General features: G+C 43.8%; 1 protein-coding gene across 1 annotated transcript in view; it reads left to right on the top strand.

Annotated features, from left to right (window-relative positions):
* Positions 1–20,826, top strand: part of JAZF1 (JAZF zinc finger 1) — a 324,728-nt gene that overhangs the window by 38,831 nt on the left and 265,071 nt on the right. The gene's annotated exons all lie outside the window — the stretch shown is intronic.

Here is a 20,826-nt window from a genome sequence, read left to right as displayed (position 1 = left end):
TGGCCTGCTTTGAGTAGTGTTGGCCTCTTACCAACACCTTACAGGAATTTTCTGGCATTCCCTCACTGTGTACCTAAAGAACATAGGGTAAGTTCTGTGACTCCACCTCTAAAGCTCAGAAAGCTGAGCCTTGAAAAAATTCTTTTCTTAAACCTTCTCTTCTGGTTGTCAGGTGATGTAGGAGCTGCTTGTTCATTTTGTTTGTTAACTTAAACTTTCTAGAAGTCACGTGGCTCTGAGTTGTGTCTAGATCAACTTTCTATTTACCATTTGGCTGGGATTTCGCTGGAACAGGATGCAAGCTGTGGCTGTGTCTTCTGAGCCTGTGAATCTTTGTTCTACCTCAAATTAGAAGCCGGGATAACATAACCTAACTGAGAGCTTCCTAAAACTACGTGCTGGGAATGGGTTTCACATGTGCTACCACAGAGTCATGGCCATAAAGTTCTTACTGCGGTAAAACATTTAATATTTCCTACAAACATTCAGAAAGTTGTAACGGTTCAAATTTTATTTGAACCTCACTTGCATGGCTCCCTTTGTAAACTTCTTGAATGTAGTGATTTCAAAAGATTGTATTTGGAACATTTATAAAAATCTATTGTTTAATATCTTCCCTAGCATTTTTATCATAAAAATATAATAATCATAATAATGTAACATATATCATCTTATAATAATGTAATAATTGTCCTTATCATAATCATGTAATATAAAGAAAGAAAACTGATTTTTCCCCACCAATCCCCATATAGGTGTTGCCAGTCACCTCCACGTTAATTCAACGGGCTGTATAAATGTTATCGTTTGTGTGTGAGCTCAGAAATATTGGAAGAACCAACAGAATCTGTTGGGGGTTAGATATTAAAATCATGTAGAACCCTTTAAGGGCATACATGTTCTCTCCCCACCTCAGATCCACTGAATCAGAAGCTCGCTGGGGTTTAGGGTGAGGGGCAGGCAGACATAGGTTTCCCAGACTGCAGTAAAAATACTGTAATAACTATTTTTATCTCTCTTAGAGCTCCTCTATTTTGACATCTCAGCACATTGCTGTCTGTGTATTTTCTGGGCAACTGGGGCTTATAGTGACTTGATCAGGCTTTATAGGAGCCCTTCCACGATTCCTGGTCTGGCTACCCACCCCCTTCCCTTTCTTGAAAGAACCATGGCCTCTGTCTCCATCCCCCGTCCCACCCCACCCCCCCGCAATCAGCAGCACGCTCTCAGTACTCCTGTGTTCACCCATAGGGCTCTTGCCTCCTACGCCACACTGAGCTCCCTGATGGCAGCTGCTGTCTTCATCCTTGTGTCTGGGGCCTGGTCATATAGTGGGTCCTCAGCGAATACACTGTATGAATGAATAACTGAGTTCAGGGCAACAGGATTACTAAGTATTCCCTGGCCCTCTAGCAGGTACAGGGGAAGGAATGAGCCCTTGCTCAGAATTTTCTCTGGTCTTTTCCTTGAAAGGTTTGGCCACTTCAGGAGCAGGCCAATGGTCCTTCATGTCCTCAGATGCTGACAGGGACACAAAAAGCAGTGTTTTGTGGCAGAACGTGAACCAGGGTGAGGTGTCACTCTAGGCAGTGGGGAAATGTGCCTCTAATAGGGTAAGAGTAGCAGGACAGGAGGTCTTTAGAGCTGGGCCATGGAATAGTAACTCAGCCCCTCCACTTGAGATTTTCTGGGACCTTATTAATCAGTGAGTTAACTCCTGAACTAGTCATTTAACTAGTCAACTAATTAGTTATCGGTTAATCAATTCACGCTTGTGTGGTTTACCATTTGCAAACAGCCTTCACGTAGGTTATCTCCTTTGAGCCTCCTGCCGACTCTGGGAAGTAGGGCAGGTGCCTCTGTGTTAGAGACATGGAGACTGAGGGCAGATTGACAGAGCCCGTCAGGAGTGAGCCCAGGTCCTTGGACTGCCAGTTCAGCCCCCCTTTCCCTGTCCCCGATCCACAGTTCCCTTGGGGCCTGTCGGTCTTGGCAGGTGTACATTCAACACAGCAGTGAGACCCAGGACCCTTTGGAGCAAACTGGAGACAAATATTCTTCAGAGACGAAGTTTGGATCGGAAGCCTGGTAGGATTTACAAATCCGATTTCCTTGTTCTCTCTGAAAAGTATCTTTAATCTGAAAGCTTGTCATGCCTGTCAAAAGAAGCTAGCGACAGGTGAATGGTAAAGCATTCTGAGAATGAGAATAAAGGGGTTTTTATTAGGGAGGGAAGGCATAGCAACTTAATAATTACTGTTGAAGTAGTCACAGCAATGCTGAAGCTTCTCCATAATTTAATCTAACTTAATACTAACTGCCTCCTCCCTAGTGGCAATACATAAATTAATTAATAGTAGGTTGGATTTGAAGCTATGCTTTTGTATTTAGGCCATTATTAACTTGTTCTCTGTGCCTTTCTGAGTTGGCTGGGTCTGTTCATCGAGTTGTAGAAATGAGAGTAGCTTCTGGCTCTATTTCCATTAGGATGTCTTACCAGCATCAGGATTTTGAAAATGTATGCTGTTCTATCTATATTTTACTCTCTCCTTTTAATAAACATGTAAGCCCTACAGAGAGGCTACATCTACTTGCTTTGTAACACGAACTAGGTATGGTTCTGGAATATGGATCTCCCCTCTTTTAGTTTTTCTCCTGAGATGTGGTCAGTAGAGGATAGTTGTTAAGACTGTGGGCTCTGAGGGGCACCTGGGTGGCTCAGTTTTTAAGTGTCTGCCTTCGGCTCAGGTCATGATCCCAGGGTCCTGGGATCGAGCCCCACATCGGGCTCCCTGCTCCGCAGGAAGCCTGCTTCTCCCTCTCCCACTCCCTCTGCTTGTGTTCCCTCTCTCGCTGTGTCTCTCTCTGTCAAATAAATAAACAAAATCTTAAAAAAAAAAAAAAAAGACTGTGGGCTCTGAGTGAGATCACCTAGAATTGAGTTTTGGCTCTACCACTTACTTTCTTTGTGGCTTTAGGCAAGGTGTATAACCTGCCTGTGCCTCAGTCTCCCTATCAGGAGAATGGGTGATCATTGTATCTACCCTATAAGGTTGTCATGACAATTAAATGAATTGATGAGTACCCATAAATGTTAGCACTAGTAACAGTATCCCTATGGGTACTCAGTTGCTCTTCATTTCCAAGCGTAGTATTCTCTTGCTTGTCACCAAGTCACTCCCATTTGCCAGATGGTCTAAAGGATCCAGGTTGGCCATCCTGAGTTCCTGGCTCCACTGCAGACACCACTCATGTGATAAGTACTGAGGAACAGCACCAGTGGAGAGGGGAGGGCACCATTCAGAAAGCACTGCCGTCTACATCCTGGGGATGCACGAAGACAAGTTATGCATAATTCACCTGGGAGCTGACCATTCAGGGGTAGAAAAGGACTTGAAAGGAAGTATTCCTGATGCCTGTGATAAATGCTATGGAGGAGCTCAGAGTAGTGGGGAAAGGTATTTCTGGTTTGCTGCAGATCAATTTCCCCAAGTAAACTTCTCCCTCTTGTTTTGGAATGCCACAGGTTTGTGGGGGGCGCCTGGCAGCAGGGCAGAGGAGATACCAACGAGGTGGAGAAGTTTAGAAAATGCTGCCTCTTCGCATTGATTGGCCTTGTGCCTCCAGCCCACCCCTTCTCCCCTACTTTTCATATGGCTGGAAGAGTGGTTTTCTATCAGGTCACTTCCCTGTGTAAGCCCTGGACTGAGCCTGAGAGGCCACATAGCACAGGGTCCACTGTGGGCTTTGGGGTGGGGTGTCCTGAGTTTCAGTCCATCCCCACTGCTTTGCTGAGTCGCTTAGTGCCAGTCACTGCCCTCCTCTGTGCTTCGGCTGCCTCACTGGTAAGATGGTGTCAGGATGCCTAGCGGGGCGCCTGGCTGGCTCAGCTGGACGAGCGTGGGACTCTTGAGCCCGGGGTTGTGAGTTTGAGCCCCATGTTGGGTGTAGAGATTACTTAAAAATAAAATCTTAAAAAAAAAAAAAGAGGCCCAGCGTGTAGGGTGGTTGGACGGTCGAACGTTTGCACAGGGCCTGGCGCAGGGTCAGCATGCAGTATTAGCCGTTGTTTTCCGGTTCTGGCCTCCCCTCCCGCACACTGCTGATGAGGAGGGCCCGTCCGACCCCCTGGCCCTCCGCCTTGCCTACTTCATTCTGGCGGCTCCCTCATGGCTTATCTCGTGGTCTGGCGCCTCTGGGAGGCCTTCCTGGCAGTCCCTCTGTCCTCCTCCAGCTGGCATACCCCTTCGCCTGAACAGTTGGTACTTACGTCAGTATTGGGTCTGATCACGTGGTGTTTTAACTGCTACCCCTGCTGGTCTTTCCCCCCGACTAGACTGCAAATCCACGAAGACAAGGACTCTGACCTCGGAAATTCTGGCAGGGGTTGATGTGGCTGGTGTGTGGCAGGTGCTCAGTAAACACTGGTGGATTTCGGTCATAGCACAACTCGACTGCCTGCCTAAGGCGCCCAGCCTCCCCCATCTCAGCTGAGGTAGTGTTCTGTCTCTGTTCTAAACACACTACTGTTTCTGGCCTATCCTTGCTGGAGAACACAGGCCGTATCCTTGTGTGTATCCAGTTTTTTTTTTTTTTCTTTCTCAAGGAAGGCTGACTTCCCATTTAAGAGATCACAGGAGGGGCGCCTGGGTGGCTCATTTGGTTGGGCGTCTGCTTTTGGCTCGGGTGGTGGTCCCAGGGTCCTGGGATTGAGCCCTGCATCGGGCTCCCTGCTCGGCGGGGAGTCTGCTTCTCCCTCTCCTTCTGACCTCCTCCCAGCTTCTGCTCTCTCTCTCTCTCTCTGTCAAATAAATAAATAAAATCCTTAAACTTAAAAAAAAAAAAAAGAGATCACAAGAGCCAGAAAAAGTGTAGTGTGGCAGATAACGGCTTGGGTTTAGAGTTAGGAAATCTGGGTTTGAATCCCATTTCAACCATGTGTTCTTAGTGGTATGACCTCAAGCGAGTCACTTAAACTTGCTGTGCCCCAGTTTCTTCACCTGTAAAATAAGAGTATACCTCTTCGCAGAGTTGGAAGGCTCCAGGTGCAGACGGTCCAGCATGGTACCTGCCCGTCGTGAACGTTCCGTAATTAGTCCCTGCTGTGATGGTCCTCGTGGTTGTTATGGTTTTGGCTTCCATAACAGCATTATAGATGGGCAGTGCTACCCATACATTTTGGAAAAATGAATATTTTTCCCGAGGTGAAACGGGGAGAATGGAAAAAAGGTATTTGTACAGTTGCCAATCTCAGCAGCTTGCAGAAACTTCATTACACAGTGTTGCTGAAAACAAGAGAGCCGGCGCGATAGCACAGGACGGTAATGCAGGAAGAGGACTAGAGATGGATCTGTTGATAACCTCCTCCTACCTAGACACAGACATACAAACAGAGCTTGGTGTTGGTGCCTCCTACTTAACCAGAATACCACCAGCTTATTTAGAAGTGTTTTGTTCTCGGTGTTGCTGTAAATGTCACTTCACCTCAGCCTGGAAAGAGTTTTTAAGAGGCATTTTACAGTTCATGCTCCTCACTATTGATCAGACTTAAAAAGCAGTTGCTTCTTTTGAAGCTCTTTTTTGCCCTTCAAAACATCTCCTCCGTGCTCTCTCTCAAAACGCCGTCCCCAGATGTCCGCGTGTGGGGGGCATTGATCAGATAAGATTTTGGCAGAAAGTCCTGAGTAAAGTTATTTTGCTATAAATCCAAACCATTTCTTATTAAAATAGCCAAAGAACATTTAGTTATGAGCACGTGGCAGTGTGCTGTTTGCTCTTATAAGCAATTAACTGACATAAGAACAATTGTAAAACTCATAACATGTAGCAACCCCTCCGTCTTAAACAGTGTATTTTGTACCACATGGTGAAAGCTCTGTCTCACATCTGCCTTTTAGTTAATGTTTGTAGTAGCAACACAGTTGTTCGGTACATAGCCTGTTGAGGAGAAAGGGGTCTTTTGTTTTGGGGAGCACGAACACTGGGACTAGAATTTTCCATGCTTCATCTTCACTCAAACCTGTGTCTCTGGGTGCATGCAGTGTAACATGTGCATGTGTGTGTTTCAAATAGTCTGCATCTCTGCAGAGTAATTGATGATGTTATTATATAAGGAAAATATTAATCTCCCTCCCCCCTCCCCCACCACTGACCTAGTTATCACTTGGGAAAACTGCTGCTTGCAGACAGGATAGCTCAGAGCTGGCTTGCTTCATTTTGAGTAATAGTGGGGGTATCATCCATGCATTTGTTTGATGTTTGTTGAGTGCCTGTAATATAGAAAGCACAATGCTAAGTTGAATTCTGGGTCCTGAAAGCAAGTTGCTGCTAGGTAAAGAAAAAGGGAAAAGAGAACATTTCTATTTTCTTTCTTGGGTCCTCCTGGCAGATTTTAAAAAGTAAACACAATTTGTACATTGTCATCTTCTCTCTTATCTGTATCCTTTTATCTAGGCAGCAGGTGTTCTTATGATTCTTTAATTTTTTTTTTTTTTTTTAAGATTTTATTTACTTGACAGAGAGAGAGACAGCCAGAGAGGGAACACAAGCAGGGGAAGCGGCAGAGGGAGAAGCAGGCTTCCCACTGAGCAGGGAGCCTGATGCGGGGCTGGATCCCAGGACCCTGGGATCATGACCTGAGCTGAAGGCAGACGCTCAACGACTGAGCCACCCAGGCGCCCCATGATTCTTTAATTTTATCTCCCCGTTGTGGTACCCTTTCCCTGCCATACCCCTATAGCACTTCATTTTCTAAACTGTATTTTACCTTTCTTCCCCTTTTAAACCGCTTCCCATTCAAAACTCATTTCTTCAAGGCAGCCTGTTATAGCTGGTGCTAGGAAAGCAGATCTGATTTGTGGTGTGAATAACTGATACGGTCTGGTCTGCTTATAAAATTATTTGCATTTTTAAGAGTATGAAGCCAAATGAATTTCCTATTTTAATAAATAAATGGCAAACTAAAGATGAGTGAACCGTATGAGAGGTATGGAGGATGACCTTTTTTGGACAGGGAAGACCCAGCCTTTCTTGCTTGGGAATTTGCCTCTGTGGTTAAAGCAGTGTCTGCTTTTTATGGCTTCTTCCTTCCCTCCACTCACAGATTCTCTCAAGAGTTCCACGGGTATCTTTAAAGATTCTTGTGCAGCATCAGCAGGAAGTTCCATATTTGGATGTAGTGTGAAGAATCAGAGATGGGTTGGGGTTGAGGGTGGGAGAGAGTAGTGGCTCTCTGGGCTTATTAATTGCTGGTAAATTAAATATAAATTGAGAGCTAACTGTATTCGGGTATTTTATTTGGAAAATTTCACCTGCAGTTGGAGGATTAAAAAAATTGATTATGGTTGACCTTTCTTCCACATCTATGTTTCATTTCCACGCTATGTTTATGCATGTGGAGGCAGGGTAATTCTGAATAATGGTAATGATGAAGGGCCATCATTACACAAAAGATCATTCTGTACTCCTAATTAAAATTATGGCTGGAAATTGCTTCCTTATGTGTAGCTCAAATTGCATTTGCAATAATTTCACTTTATAAATAACTTCTAGTTAATCCTCTCCTTACCACCCTGAAGAATCTTTCCTCGTCCTTGATGTTGACTCTTTTGAAAGCTTTATGGCAGTCTTGGTTTCCCCTAAGCAATGAGTATCCTCATCTTCGTTCCCACAAGTCTTCCAGCTTGTAAGCAAAATAGTCTTTGCTCTCTTTTCTCCCATTGCACTGTTAATGAGTTCTGGTTCTGAAACACAACTTGATTTCATGTTGCGGTCAGTATTATAAATTAGCTGAGCCTTGCTGATCCTCTTTCTCCCTAATGAATTCATTGCTGATGATCTTTCAGCCCAAGACTGCCACATACTGTTTACCCTAATTAGTATTCTCTAATGGTAATCAAGTGACCAATAACTTACATGTTTTCAAAATGAGCACTTATTCCATTCCATTCCATCAGTTATAGCAGGAAAATTACATATAATGATATTCTCCTTGGGATTTCAACTAAGAAATGTTTTAGCCAAGAAACAACTGATCACGGGGCCAGTATGATCAAAGAGTTTTTCGTTTTAATCAATATTTTACATGGTCAGTCTCTGACCAGTATGTTCCAGGTGAGATTTTGAATACACTTAATTTGAAGGTTTGTGTGTTGGTCTTTTTTTTTTTTTTTAATCCCACCGGATTTTGAGAATTGCACCTAACAGTAGTAAATGGAGAGAACTGTGCTGTTGCTTTTCCTGCAGAGGAAGAGACACTTTTGAGAAAGAATGCCTGTGGCAAAGCGACAGCGCAGTTTTCCAAGCCAGAGGTTCGAAGAATCAGGCAATATTTGACTCTCTAAAAGCACCGCAACAGAACTGGATGCAAATTGTAGGATGCGGCTCTGGGAGAAGCTCTGCAGATTTGTGGTTGGTGCTGAGGAATGCTGATTTTGGTCATTTGTTGAATGAATAGAAGAATGTTGTGTCCAGAGCTTTGTCAGTTGTGCAAAGAGCAAGTTGGTGGGGCCAAATGTCTGTCCCTTTTGCTTATGTTGCTTATAGGAAAAGAGATGATAATTATGATTTTGAGAATATTTTAAAAATTTTTACTCTTCTAGTGCAGATTGTGGTATTATGTGTGGAGGAAAGGTTGTGGTAAAATAAAAAAGGTTTTGGAAGGGGATTGGCAGTCTTTTGCTATTTCCCTGACCTTGGGGAAAGTTCATTGCGGACCTTTAGGTAGTCATTTAGGTTAGTTTTTGTTGAAGTGATGGAGCACAGTTTTGAGGGCCTTCTGTCCTCGCGAATATACAAGTCACCAACATGCAGCTCACGCATGGTGTACTTAGGGTTCCCAGGCTTATGGATACTAATGAGCAATGTTTAATGTCAAGAATAATTGCCTGAGAAACGACTGTGATAGGTCAGGTCTTTGTTTCTAAAAGCTCCCCAGGTACTGGTGATGATAAACCTGGGGTGGGGCCATGCCCATCACTCTCAGAGAACAGTTCCTCCTGGAGAATATATCACTTGGACTTTCCATGATCGTAGTAAGGGACCCTTGGGTCTGATTCCCTTGTAAAGCATTTCTCAGGCCAAGTATTAAAAGGTTAAATTAGGGGCGCCTGGGTGCCTCGGTCGTTGAGCCTCTGCCTTTGGCTCAGGTCATGATCCCAGGGTCCTGGGATCGAGCCCCGCATCGGGCTCCCTGCTCCGCAGGAAGCCTGCTTCTCCCTCTCCCACTCCCCTTGCTTGTGTTCCCTCTCTCGCTGTGTCTCTCTCTGTCAAATAAATAAAATCTTTAAAAAAAAAAAAAGGTTGAATTATTCCCTGTTCTTTGGCCTAACACACATAGATTTTGCATTCTGTCTCATCTCTTGTTGTGTTCAAGAGATTGAAGGGAATGGTAGTAGGCTAAGAAATGATGAGTGAGCACTATTTCAGAGAACTAGATCCCAGCTAGACTCTGGGTAACATTGGCATAGTACTTTAGAACCTCACTTGTATTATCCCACTTGGCCCTCAGAAAACCCTTGGGAAACCAATAACACAGATATTTATGTATTAGCATCCTCATTTTCCAGATGAGGAATGGAAGCACCGAAAAATCGAGTGGCTTACTTAAGTTCCCATGTCTACTAAGTGTTGAATCCACTGCAAGCTTTTTGCCACCAAATATTGTAGGAGAGTGTGAATGTGAGCTAGTCATACAGACTCCCATTCTTCCTGCCCCGTTTATAAAACATGCAAGAATTTACCTTTCAAGTTATGATGAGTATATTCTGTGAAATGCACTCATGTTTTGGCCACTTCCTGGTTGAATAGAATTAAAGTTTATAGACTCTCAGGGCATGTTAAAATATATAGATATATATTTTGGGATCTCAATTTTGTTCCAGTAGAGTCTTTTGGCTCCTTTTGAATTTAATGAGAAAAACGTTGGTCTAATAAATTTCATTAAAGTGAATACTTGTTGTGTTAATATATTGTATATATATGTCTAGAGGCCTTTAAGTAATGTGTACACATTCATTAAAATGAACTAAGGAGCTAATAAAAATTGCTAATAAACTCTATTAATGCTAAATCACTTAAATAAAAACAATAATGAGATTTCTAGCATACTTGTACAAATGACACAAATATTTGTATTTATGTGTTCGTTGTGCATATTTATGTACTGGCCACACAGATAGAATTTTAATTCCTTGATTATTTTTTAAAAACCTCTTAGCCAATAGAGAGTTAATATTTAGACATTCTGTCATTTTAAAAGAATCAAGGAGTGGTAGAAAGATGTCGACAATGTTGTTAGATGTAAAAAACATAATACAATAACTACATATACTCTAATCCTACTATTTTTTAAAAAAAAGTGTGTGTGTGTGTGTGTGAAAGCAAGTTATCTGGAAGAATATTAATATACCAAGTTATCTCAGAGGTGGGGTTATGGGTATTTTTGCTTTCTCCCTTTTACTTTTTTATTATCTTTTTTACAATGAACATGAATAACTTTTGTAGTCAGAGAAAAGTTACTTATTAAAAAGTTACCTTAATGATAGATACATACAAACTTTTTCTCAGCTACAATTTTCCAACATGAGCACACATAGAAAAAAAGCAACTTGTAGTTCTTCTGTTCTAGAACTGCTTTATTTTCCTAAAAAAAAAAACCCTCTCTCAACCCCTTATTAATACCCCTTGAAAATGTGAGAAGTTATCATGTTAGTAATTTTTTAAATATTTATTTTATTTTTTTAAAGATTTATTTTAGAGAGCGAGAGAGAGCGGGGGCTGGGGGGAGGAGCAGAGGGAGAGAAAGAGACAGAACCTCAAGCAGACTCCCTGCTGAGCACGGAACCTGATGCGGGGCTCGATCTCAGGAGTCTGAGATCATGACCTGAGCCGAAACCAAGAGTAGGACACTCAACCGAGTGAGCCACTCAGGTGCCCCCCATGTCAGTAATTTAAGTACAAATCCCTGCATCAAAATCACCTGGGCATACTTATTCAAAAGGCAGAACACTGGACCCCAACTCAAATAAATCAAAATGTTTGGTAATGTGGCCCAGAAGTCTGCATTTTTATCAGGCATCACAGGTGATTCTGATGCACAGTTAACTTTGAGATTCACCCTTCTGATTGTAGGTTACCTCATGTATATTTATCTTACAATGATTAAAGCATCTTCTAGATTATTTTTTCATCTTCAGTGTTTTTGATAAACGTTTGCTGTGTAACATCTATTTTATGGTCAGGAACACTAAAAAGTTAGAATATTCTCTCTCAAATATAAGAATGAGAGAGAGTCATCCATTCAGCAAGGGCTTTTGGAGTGTTTGCAGTGAGTCCTCCTCTGAGACCCTCCATCCCCCCGAGGGAGCTCCTGTTGTTTGGAACGGAGCCTTCACAGTGCAGGAGTGGGTCCAGGAAGGGAGACAAGCAGTAGATCGGAGAACTCAGTGATCCTCAGAGCTTCTCTCAGAAGGCTCCACCAAACCCGGGTTTCCTAGATAATAACCAACTTTCTTTTTTTCCTTTCTCTCTTTGCCAGAAAAATCGGTTATCTTAAGAAATCAGTAAATCAGCATCTTATGTTCTGAGTGGTGCATTCTTTGGAAGAAGTTACTGTGTCAGGAATTCACACAATTAGTGTGTTTATTTTGAACGCATGCCACGTGCTGAAGGTACAGTGCAGCTCTATCCTTGGTTTCCTGTCGACTGAAATAATTTGCAGCAAGATGGTGCTAAGCATAAACTCAGAGGAGACACACCATCTTGCTGAATGGGCCTCGGAAACTGGCTCTCAAATTTAGCATGCATAGAATCACCTGAGGGCTTGTTGAAACGGATTTCTGGGCCCACTGCCAGATTGCTAATTCAGTAAGTATGGGGCTGGACCTGTGAATATGCATTTCTAATAAGGGCCCGGGCACTGCTGATGCTGCCTCAAGAACCACGGGCCTAAAAGAAACATCTCAGTGACCAGGACTACGGTCACATGTTCAACCTGTTTGCTCTGCAACTCAATTTATTTGAGTGTATTGGCCTCCTTCAGCTGTGATTAGAAGCTGCCAAGAGAGGGCTGTCCTTCTTCTAATGGAGCGGTGGGCCCCATTTTTCTTTCTTTTTGACATTTAGCTCCGCTTTGATGAAACAGTTTGGCACTTTTTTTTTCCTTTCTAGACTCCAGGCTAAATGAAGTCCTGGCGCTGTTTCTTGTTAAGGCTTCACATGAATTAAGGCAAGACTGGTAAAATGTTTGTGTCATACAGACCGGTGTGGCATCTTCTCTGACACCATTCCCAGAGCAGGTCTGTTCTCGGCCAGTCAGATGGATTAAGCCCTGTCCCACTTCCGTAGGTTCCTCTGGGGTGTTTGTAGGCTGAAACCAAGCCCTTAGCCCACCCCACTCCCAGGTGGACTACACCTAAGCTTTCACAAGTTTCTCTTAAGGTCATTTGCGTTTAATGCTAACTCTTAAAGCCTTCAAAGACTTAAGGCATGATGTATAAGGCCAAAGGGTGATGTGTTGGAAGAAGAATCTGTCCGTCCCTTGGCCCAGCACTCGTAAGCTTAGTCTGGAGATCCTAGGCTTGGTAATGGAGCTGTCAGTATAATCTTTGTCAATTCTCCTTATGAGCAAGCTTCAGAACTTCTTGGAATATATGTCCTGAGCTTCCGGCCACTGTCTGGCATATCTTGGAGTCTTGACTGGGTGTCAGGAACAAACTGTCTAGTCCCTAATCTTTGAAGGCTTGCAAGCAGAGGGCTTTGGCCAGAAAAACCTACCCCCTTTCCTCTAGGGGACATCAGTTCAAGATTGTACTTTCCAGTTAGTTCAGAAATTTCTCAGGGGTCAGGAGAGCAGTGAGACCTGACCTGGAGAGGAAAAGACCTTTAGGGTTCAGTGGGACAGACTCCTCCTTTTTCCTTACTTACACTCCATCTTTTAGTCCTGAGGTATACTCCTAGAGATAGTAGTGTCCCTGAAATACTATAAGGCAGGGGCCTTAGCTCAAAGCTGCACTTGTCACGTCACATCACTCACATACGTAACATCACATACACACACACACACACACACACAACACACACACACACACACACACACACACACACACACACACACACACACACACACACGTCCTGTTCCCTGGCCTTCATGTTGTTCCAAGCTCATTTCTGCCCCAGGGTGCAGGCTTGTTTTCCCCTTCCTGGGCCTGGGTTTTTCCTTTCCTTCTAAATCTATGCAGAAGTCTCCCTGTGAGAGGCTTTCTATGCCATGGTCCCCTGAACCCTCCCCTTCTTCCTCCCTTCCTTAGGCTACTTTTTTTCTTCCCTATTTTTTTATCACTACCTGAGACTTTATTGTTTATGTGTTTCTTGATTTGTCTCGCCCCAGCACTAAGATGAGTGAAGATAGGGACTTTTTTTTCTTATTCACTGCTGTCTCTCCAGCACGTAGATCATTGCCTGACAAATTGTAATTATGCAATAAATATTTGTTGCATGAATAAGTGAAAGCGTGGCAAGCACATTGCTTTAGCTTGGAGTGGTGTGTTTTTTTTTGTTTTTTTTTTTAAGATTTTATTTATTTATTTGAGAGAGAGAATGAGAGAGAGAGAGCATGAGAGGGGGGAGGGTCAGAGGGAGAAGCAGACTCCCTGCCGAGCAGGGAGCCCGATGCGGGACTCGATCCTGGGACTCCAGGATCATGACCTGAGCCGAAGGCAGTCACTTAACTAACTGAGCCACCCAGGCGCCCAGAGTGGTGTGTTATTAAGGTGGCTTTGGAGCCCGATGGTGATCGTGACAGGGCTACACACTTTCTGCCCCTAGAGGCACCCCTTCTTGGTGCCTATTGCCAGTGGAATGTGGTTGTCCCCAAGTGGCTCTTGAAGAGCAGGACGAGGCTGAAGTAAAGTTGAGGAGTTCCTCATTTGGCAGTTTTGAAGGGAATTTGACTGTTCGGGCTCTGATGGAGTTCATCTAAAGGTCTGGTTTTATGTACAAACCAAACCTGAGACCAGCCTTGGTCTTGGGTTGGCAAGCCCTTGCATCATCCGATGGAACTGTAAGTTGCAAGCATCATCCACCCATCATCTAGCACTGTGAGAAGTCACTGCAGTGGTGTTCCGCAAGGCCCAGGAGTATTCTTTTGTTTGTCCTCTCTGCTGCCAGTGGTGGCCTGGGGGCCTGGCCAGGTGAGATAGCAGGTAAGGAAGATGGCGTCCCACGCCGCTTGCAGCCCTTCCAAAGGGTGGATCCTCAGCGCTGGTGCTTTGAACAGCAGAATGATGTTAATCGGGATTTTTTTGGTATCAGCATTGTCAACATTTACAGTCACTCTACACGTTGGATTTGCATCTGAAAAGACCAACTATAATCAACATTTAAGGGATAACACTCATATTTGCATATGATTGAGCAGACATGTTAAGTAATTTTAGCCTGGCTGTTGCTAGGAAACCAATTAATGGTGCTCTACATTTCATTAAAAACTGGGTTCTATCTTTGCTTTCATTTAACTTCACCGTTCAGCTGCTTGTGCTGCATTTTTTTTCTCAGTAAATTGTGACAGATAAATTATCGTTTTACTAAATTTATTTCTGTGATTACAGTTTTTAGTCATATCTGTCAATACAACTTCAAAGCTTTTTTTTTTTTTTAATGCTGGTTGGGGGGAACTGAATTTTAACTGTAATCATTTTTCCTTTATAAAAGGATGGGGACTTAAATCATATTTTCGTGCAGGCCTCACAAATTGTGGGTTAACAACAACAACAAAAATTAAAGCAATCGTCCCTGTTTCCTAATTGCACCTTTGCAGTGTGGTGACTAATAATTAGAATATTAGTCACTATTCAGAAAGTGACAGACAGCTGATGAAGCATTCAGCTGCATTTTGTTTCTTTTTGTTTTTCCATGGTTTGTGGGCTAGACCAGGTTCTGTCCTTTATGCAGTGAAATTAAAATTTTCATGACTTTATTTTACATAATAGACTCCTGCTCTTATGAGGAGAAATACATTTTTAGGTAATGTAAATGCCTCTTTGAACCAATCAGCTGGGCAGGTGTATTTAAATTGTAATGATGTTTTGCAGTTTAGCATTTTGTAGTATTGATCTGGTCAAAATGCTCATTAAAAAAGCAAAATTAGTTCCTATTCACATCTGTTTCACAGTATTTCAATCGCTTTATTTGGGTGATGCATACAAATGCATCTGGGTCTTCAGCTTAGCTAAAATGGTGATCTTGCCCATTTTCTAAGGGCTAAATAAAGCAAATTGGGATCCCATTTCCTATTTTATACTCTACTTTGGTCTTTTGGATCTGAAGGTCTAGGGCAAAAGAGGATATGGAATTTGGAGGCAGATAGCCCTGGAGGCTTTCCTCCTCTGTGACTCTGCCTCAGTGTCCTCATTGGTAAAATAAAGAAGGAAGTACAGCAGCAGCGGGGAGCTGAGGACCCATCGACACATCGGATTGCAAAGGGTGGGTGGGGTGGGAAGCGGACACTTGTGGGTACTTGGCAAAAACATTCCTTCCCGTTCTCTCAAGAACTGCTGGGGCACTGTATTGGTTAGCTAGGGCTGCTATAACAAAATACCAGACTGGTTGGCTTAAAGAATAGAAATGCATTTTCTCACAGTCCCGGAGGCTAGATGTACCAGATCAAGGTGTGGGCAGGGTGGGTTTCCTCGAGGCCTCTCTCCTGGGCATGCAGGTGGCTGCCTGCTCTTCCTTCTATGTGTGTCTGTGTCCCAATCTCCTCTTTTGGGATCAGGTCGTGGTTGGATTACAGCCCACTCTAAGGGCCTCATTTAACATAACCACCTCTTTAAAGGCCCTGTCCCCAAATGTAGTCACATTCTGAGGTTCTGGGAGTTAGGACTTCAACATATGAATTTGTGGGGGAATGGGGCACAATTCAGCCCATAACAACCACTAACCCAGAAGCTGCACGTGGCACATTGCTGTCTCTAGTCCTTCAGTTTGGGTCCTACTCAGTGGTGAAAACAGCTGAGACATCAACTGAAAAGGAGTCAGGAAGTGAGGTTCTTTGGTTATGACTTTTCTGGTTAGGTCAGAGTTGACCAGAAACACTCAGTAGTACTCAGTGCCTCCGCCCTTTTATTTTTGATTCTTATTTCAACCTTTTTGGATATACTCTTTTTTTTTTTTTTTTTTTTTTTAATGTAAGCTCTACACTCAGCATGGGGCTTGAACTCACAACCCTGAGTTCAAGAGTCACATGCTGTACCAACTAAGCCAACCAGGCTCCCCTTTTTTAGATATATTCTAAGGCCAGTCTTCATGACCTTAGTATACATGAGGATCTTCAACCTTAGGATCTTAAGATCTTATTTTAACCCTCCGTTGTTGCTAAATGTGGATATACAAGGTGTCGATGATAGGGCTAAATGTCCATTTAAAAAGGACATTGTAGAAAAGTATTTGGTTCTGGATGGCTGGCAGGGGCCAGGTTTTGGGGCCAGTACACAAACAAGCAATTGGAATTCAGTGACCCAAGCACTGTAGAGAAGGTCTCTCATTCATTCAGTTAATACTCTGCCTACTATGTGCCCCTGGGCTAGTCCCTGTGTTTACAGTGATAAATGAAAAGAGTCCTGGTCCCTGTTCTTATGGAGCTTATAGTCTAGTGAGGATATAGACTTTAATCAAATAGTATCACCGTTCAACAGTACAGCTCTGACAAACATAGGGAAGGAAAGTCCTGTGAGACTATGAGGGTGAATAATGGTGGGGCTCAGTGATGGCTTTCCTGATTCAACTGAGATCTGAAGGCTGGGGAAGCTTACTTTGATAAAGGGAGGGGAGCAGTAGAAGCTGTGGGGCTGGGGTCAGTCATGAGTTGGAATATGGGCAGGAACATTTCAACACCACAGCCGGCATATGCAAAGGCCCTGAGGCAGAAAGGGACTTAACATGGAAGGCAGAAAGTGAGAAAAGGGCAGTATAGCTAGAGGAGAGAGTTATGGAAGGTTGTGGTGGGAGATGTAGCTGGGAAGTCTTCTAAGAAGACTGGAGGAGTTGGGAAAGGCTTCCTAGGAAAGGGACTTCTGTATCTTTCTGTATAAATAAACCCGAGTTCTTCTGGTAGAGAAGGAGAGGTATGTTTAGACACAGAATATCAGTAATATCAGTTTGTTTAGTATGGCAGTGTCACTTATATGAAGGAACCCCATCATTCCAGTTGATGGAAGTTTGTACTTCAGTGGGTTCAGGCTAACTAGGAGTTTACTGGTTTTGCAATTTTGAGATGTATCTGCCTACATCTATGCAGGGACTCATTAAATAGCGAATGAAGGAATGAACAAATGAACGAATGAATGCTGTGTTACTGAGCGGGTGGTGTTGGTGGGTGGTGCACCAGGGTTGACATAACCTTAGAGGCAGTGATTCACTGGTGTTTCATCTGCTCAGGTCTGTGGCTGGCTAATAGAAGGCTGGCTGCACTGACATGTCAGGCCCCCATCTGTCTCCTCCTCCTCTGCGAGACCTGGGAGGATCCCTTAAAGAGCGATCGCTGGCCTAGCATCACCCTAGTTTCCTGAATCAGTCCCAGCTTGAGGCAGGGGGGACCAGAAAGAGTTCCAGCCCATGGTCTGGGTCAGCAGTTATTGTTAGGCTGACCTGGGTCATGGTGGCCCAATTTGGGTCAGCGAAGTTCAGATAATCACAGAAGCTGAGCTGCAGAGCGTGTTCCAGACATGGTGGGCAGTCCAAAGTGATTGGAAGATGTCCTGTCTGCAGGGGAGGAGTGGGAGGAAAAGCTGAACCCGGAGAGAGGGGAGGGGGTGCAGGAGAGACAACTCTGGCAGCCCTCTCTCTGACAGAGTGATGTCATGTGGCCTGGGTTCAGGCATGAATCTGTGTTTCCTTCCCCCAAAGAAGCTAAAATCAGGTAGAAGAAGATTTTGGAGCTTAAGAATATTTTTCTTTTTCTGCTTTTAACAGTTCATTTACTTAGAAACAAACAAGGCTACTTGCTAGCTGCTGTTAGGTGGGAAGTTTCTATATTTCAAAGGTTCTCATAAATGTAAGGAATATTCTTTGATCTTGAAAACCAGGATTTTCTTCCCACCAAACTATCCTTCCAGGTCCAGAGATAATTTGAGAGAGAACTGTTGGTGGCTTCCAAGGTTATGGAATTCAGCTGTACCAGAAGACCATGACATCGAGGGATTATTATAAGTTGAGGGCACAGATTTACTTGTGAATAATGGAACAGCTGTCTAAAACAACACGTGAAGGGCAATTACCTCCAGTCTAATTTGATGACTGTGGGCTTCATAATCTGTGGCCAATTAAGTACTATCCGTCCTTCTGGGGCCCCCCCGAAGAAACAGACAGGAGCCATTCTTATCTACATTGACCACATGTATATGACTGCTTCTGTTAAATTTGACTTTTTTCAGCTCAAGCAAAGGGCAAACTGGCCTTTCATTTGTAGGAGATTCAGGAAACATTACTGAAAACCATTGCCATTTCAGTAGGTAGGAGGAATGGGAGGAAAGGATCACACGTGCCTCTTTGAATTCCGTATGAATAGTGTGGAGGGAATGACATGGCTGCAGTAGGGGATAGGAATGGGGCTCACGCTAAAAATCCTGGCGTTCCTACATCATGCTACATCTCATTGCTTTGTAGATGACATCTGGACTCCACTAGACCGTTCCAAATTGTACTTCTCACAGGACTATGCTGATTTTGCACTTGTAGATAACTTTTAACTAAGGCTCCATTAACCTCTACCTGTGTGCTCCTGCTGTTACCAGCTCTCTCCCTCAGAGAGCTCTCTGGTTCCCAGCAGGGCAGCTCCCTGGCCAGGGCAGACGGTCAAGCATTGATATGGCAAGCTAAAGGAAGCCCTGGATTTCATGGGGGCAGAGAGGGAGAGCAGTCTAGAGTCTGGAAAACCTAGGAGCTTAGGGTCTCCTTGTTTAGCGTCACTGAGATCTCCAGCTACGGGCAGGCAGTAGACAGTTGGAAAGAGGGCAAACATATAGAACTAGGCAGATCCACTAGGGTGAAGTGAGTTAGGCCTCCGCTGGGCAGTAGCTCTCAGCAAATTGTCAGACAGCTTGGGAGCATGTGCGTGGATACCAGGAGGAAAGAACTGCATGCAAGAAGCCGTTCAGCCATCTTCCTCCGTCCCTAGGGACAAAGAAAAGGAGGCCTGCCAGTCTGCAATTAATATTGATTCACTTTTTTTTTAAGCACTTGATACTATGACTTAACCTCCCTAAGCCTCAACTTTTTCAGGAAGCAAAATTGGTTTGATGAACTGGTGTCAGACATTTCCTTTGGCAGTAGTGTTCTGTGATTATGGAATCCTACCAGGAAGTGCAAAGGAGAAAACAAGTATCTGGTCTTCAGAGACCTCTGTTCTAATTAGGGAGTTTCATGAAACCCGTGAAAAGAAAACACACCCACACACACCCCCAGAAGCACTGTTCAAGATAAAGAAAGACTGATGGTCCCTGCTGTGGGCGTTGTTGCCCAAGAAAGTCTTTAGCTAAGTTGGAGGGTTTGGACTGAGTGTTTCGGGGTGGGCAGGGGTTAGAGGGCAGGGAAAGGAGAAAGCTTTCAGAGCAGAAAGGTGAGAGGGAGTGAGTGGGACATAGGGAAAAAGCATCTGTCTTGCTCACTACTGGATCCCGTAGGTAGTAGGGTTTTTTAAGGTATCATTGAAAATGTAATTATATCAAAATATAACTTCTGGTGTAGATTTATTTATAGATAATGTTTATAATTATCTAGGAGACTAGTAAGGTGACGGGCTGGAAAAAATAGGTTAAGATAAGATTAAATAGGAGTTTTGTCTGTTCAGTGATATATCCCAAATGCCTAGAATCATGCCTGGCCAAAAGGGGGACTCAATAAATATTTGTCAAGTGAATGAAATGATCAGTGACATGGTTTCAGGCTGTCACTGAAATAATGGGGAACACTGGAGGTTTTGGTACCACTTGGGAAAGGTACATGGCAATTGTTTGTAGAATCGTTTGTAAATGGGGGAGTGAGGAAAGAAGGAAATCCGTGAAGAGTGTATAAAGTAGGCACAGGGTCCTGGTCATGAGGACAGTCTGAAGTTGGAAACAAATGGGAAGGGTGGTATGGGGGATATCCCAGAGAAGGACTTGGTGGGTGGCTGTCGAAGGGTGTGGACAGAGTCAGAAGATGCCTAAGGTTTGTAAGGGGGTGTGAAGGAGTCCAAATAAATTGGAAAATAATAATATTATTGATACAGATGGGAAAAGATAGAGTTTTGTTGGAGGGGAGGGGCAGTAGGCATTCATGGTTAGTTTTAGGTACTTAGGTATGATCCGGGGGTGAATTGCCTTCATTAGGCATTTGCAAATTAAAAAAAGGTTGAAATTCAAGAGCATCATCTCAGGGCCAGAAATCAGGTTTGTGAGTCTTTCTACTGAGTCTGCAGGCTGACATAGGAAGCAGCAGCTTGAGGGGAGGGGGGATGTCGGGAGGCAGGGAGGCTACCCAGAAGTAGCATGAGTACAGCCTCTGTGTTCACCGGGCTCTTGGCTTCCACTTCAGCTCTGTTTCTTTTAGAAGCATCACAGAGGTCGGGGCGCTGGGGTGGCACAGGAAGTTAAGCGCCCCACTCTTGGTTTTGGCTCAGGTCGTGGTCTCAAGGTTGTGGGATCGAGCACCGCATCAGGCTCTGTGCTCAGCGCAGAGTCTGCTTGAGATTCTCTTTCCCTCTCTCCCTAAACCCCCCACACACATCTGCTCACTCTCTTTCTCTCTCAAATAAATAAATCTTAAAAAAAAAAAGAAAAAGAAAAGAAACAT

The sequence above is a fragment of the Halichoerus grypus genome, chromosome 12, assembly GCF_964656455.1.
Source record: "Halichoerus grypus chromosome 12, mHalGry1.hap1.1, whole genome shotgun sequence".
Lineage (NCBI taxonomy): Eukaryota > Metazoa > Chordata > Mammalia > Carnivora > Phocidae > Halichoerus > Halichoerus grypus.
The sequence above is the reverse complement of the archived record's forward strand: the minus strand, read 5'-3'. Positions and strand labels throughout refer to the sequence as shown.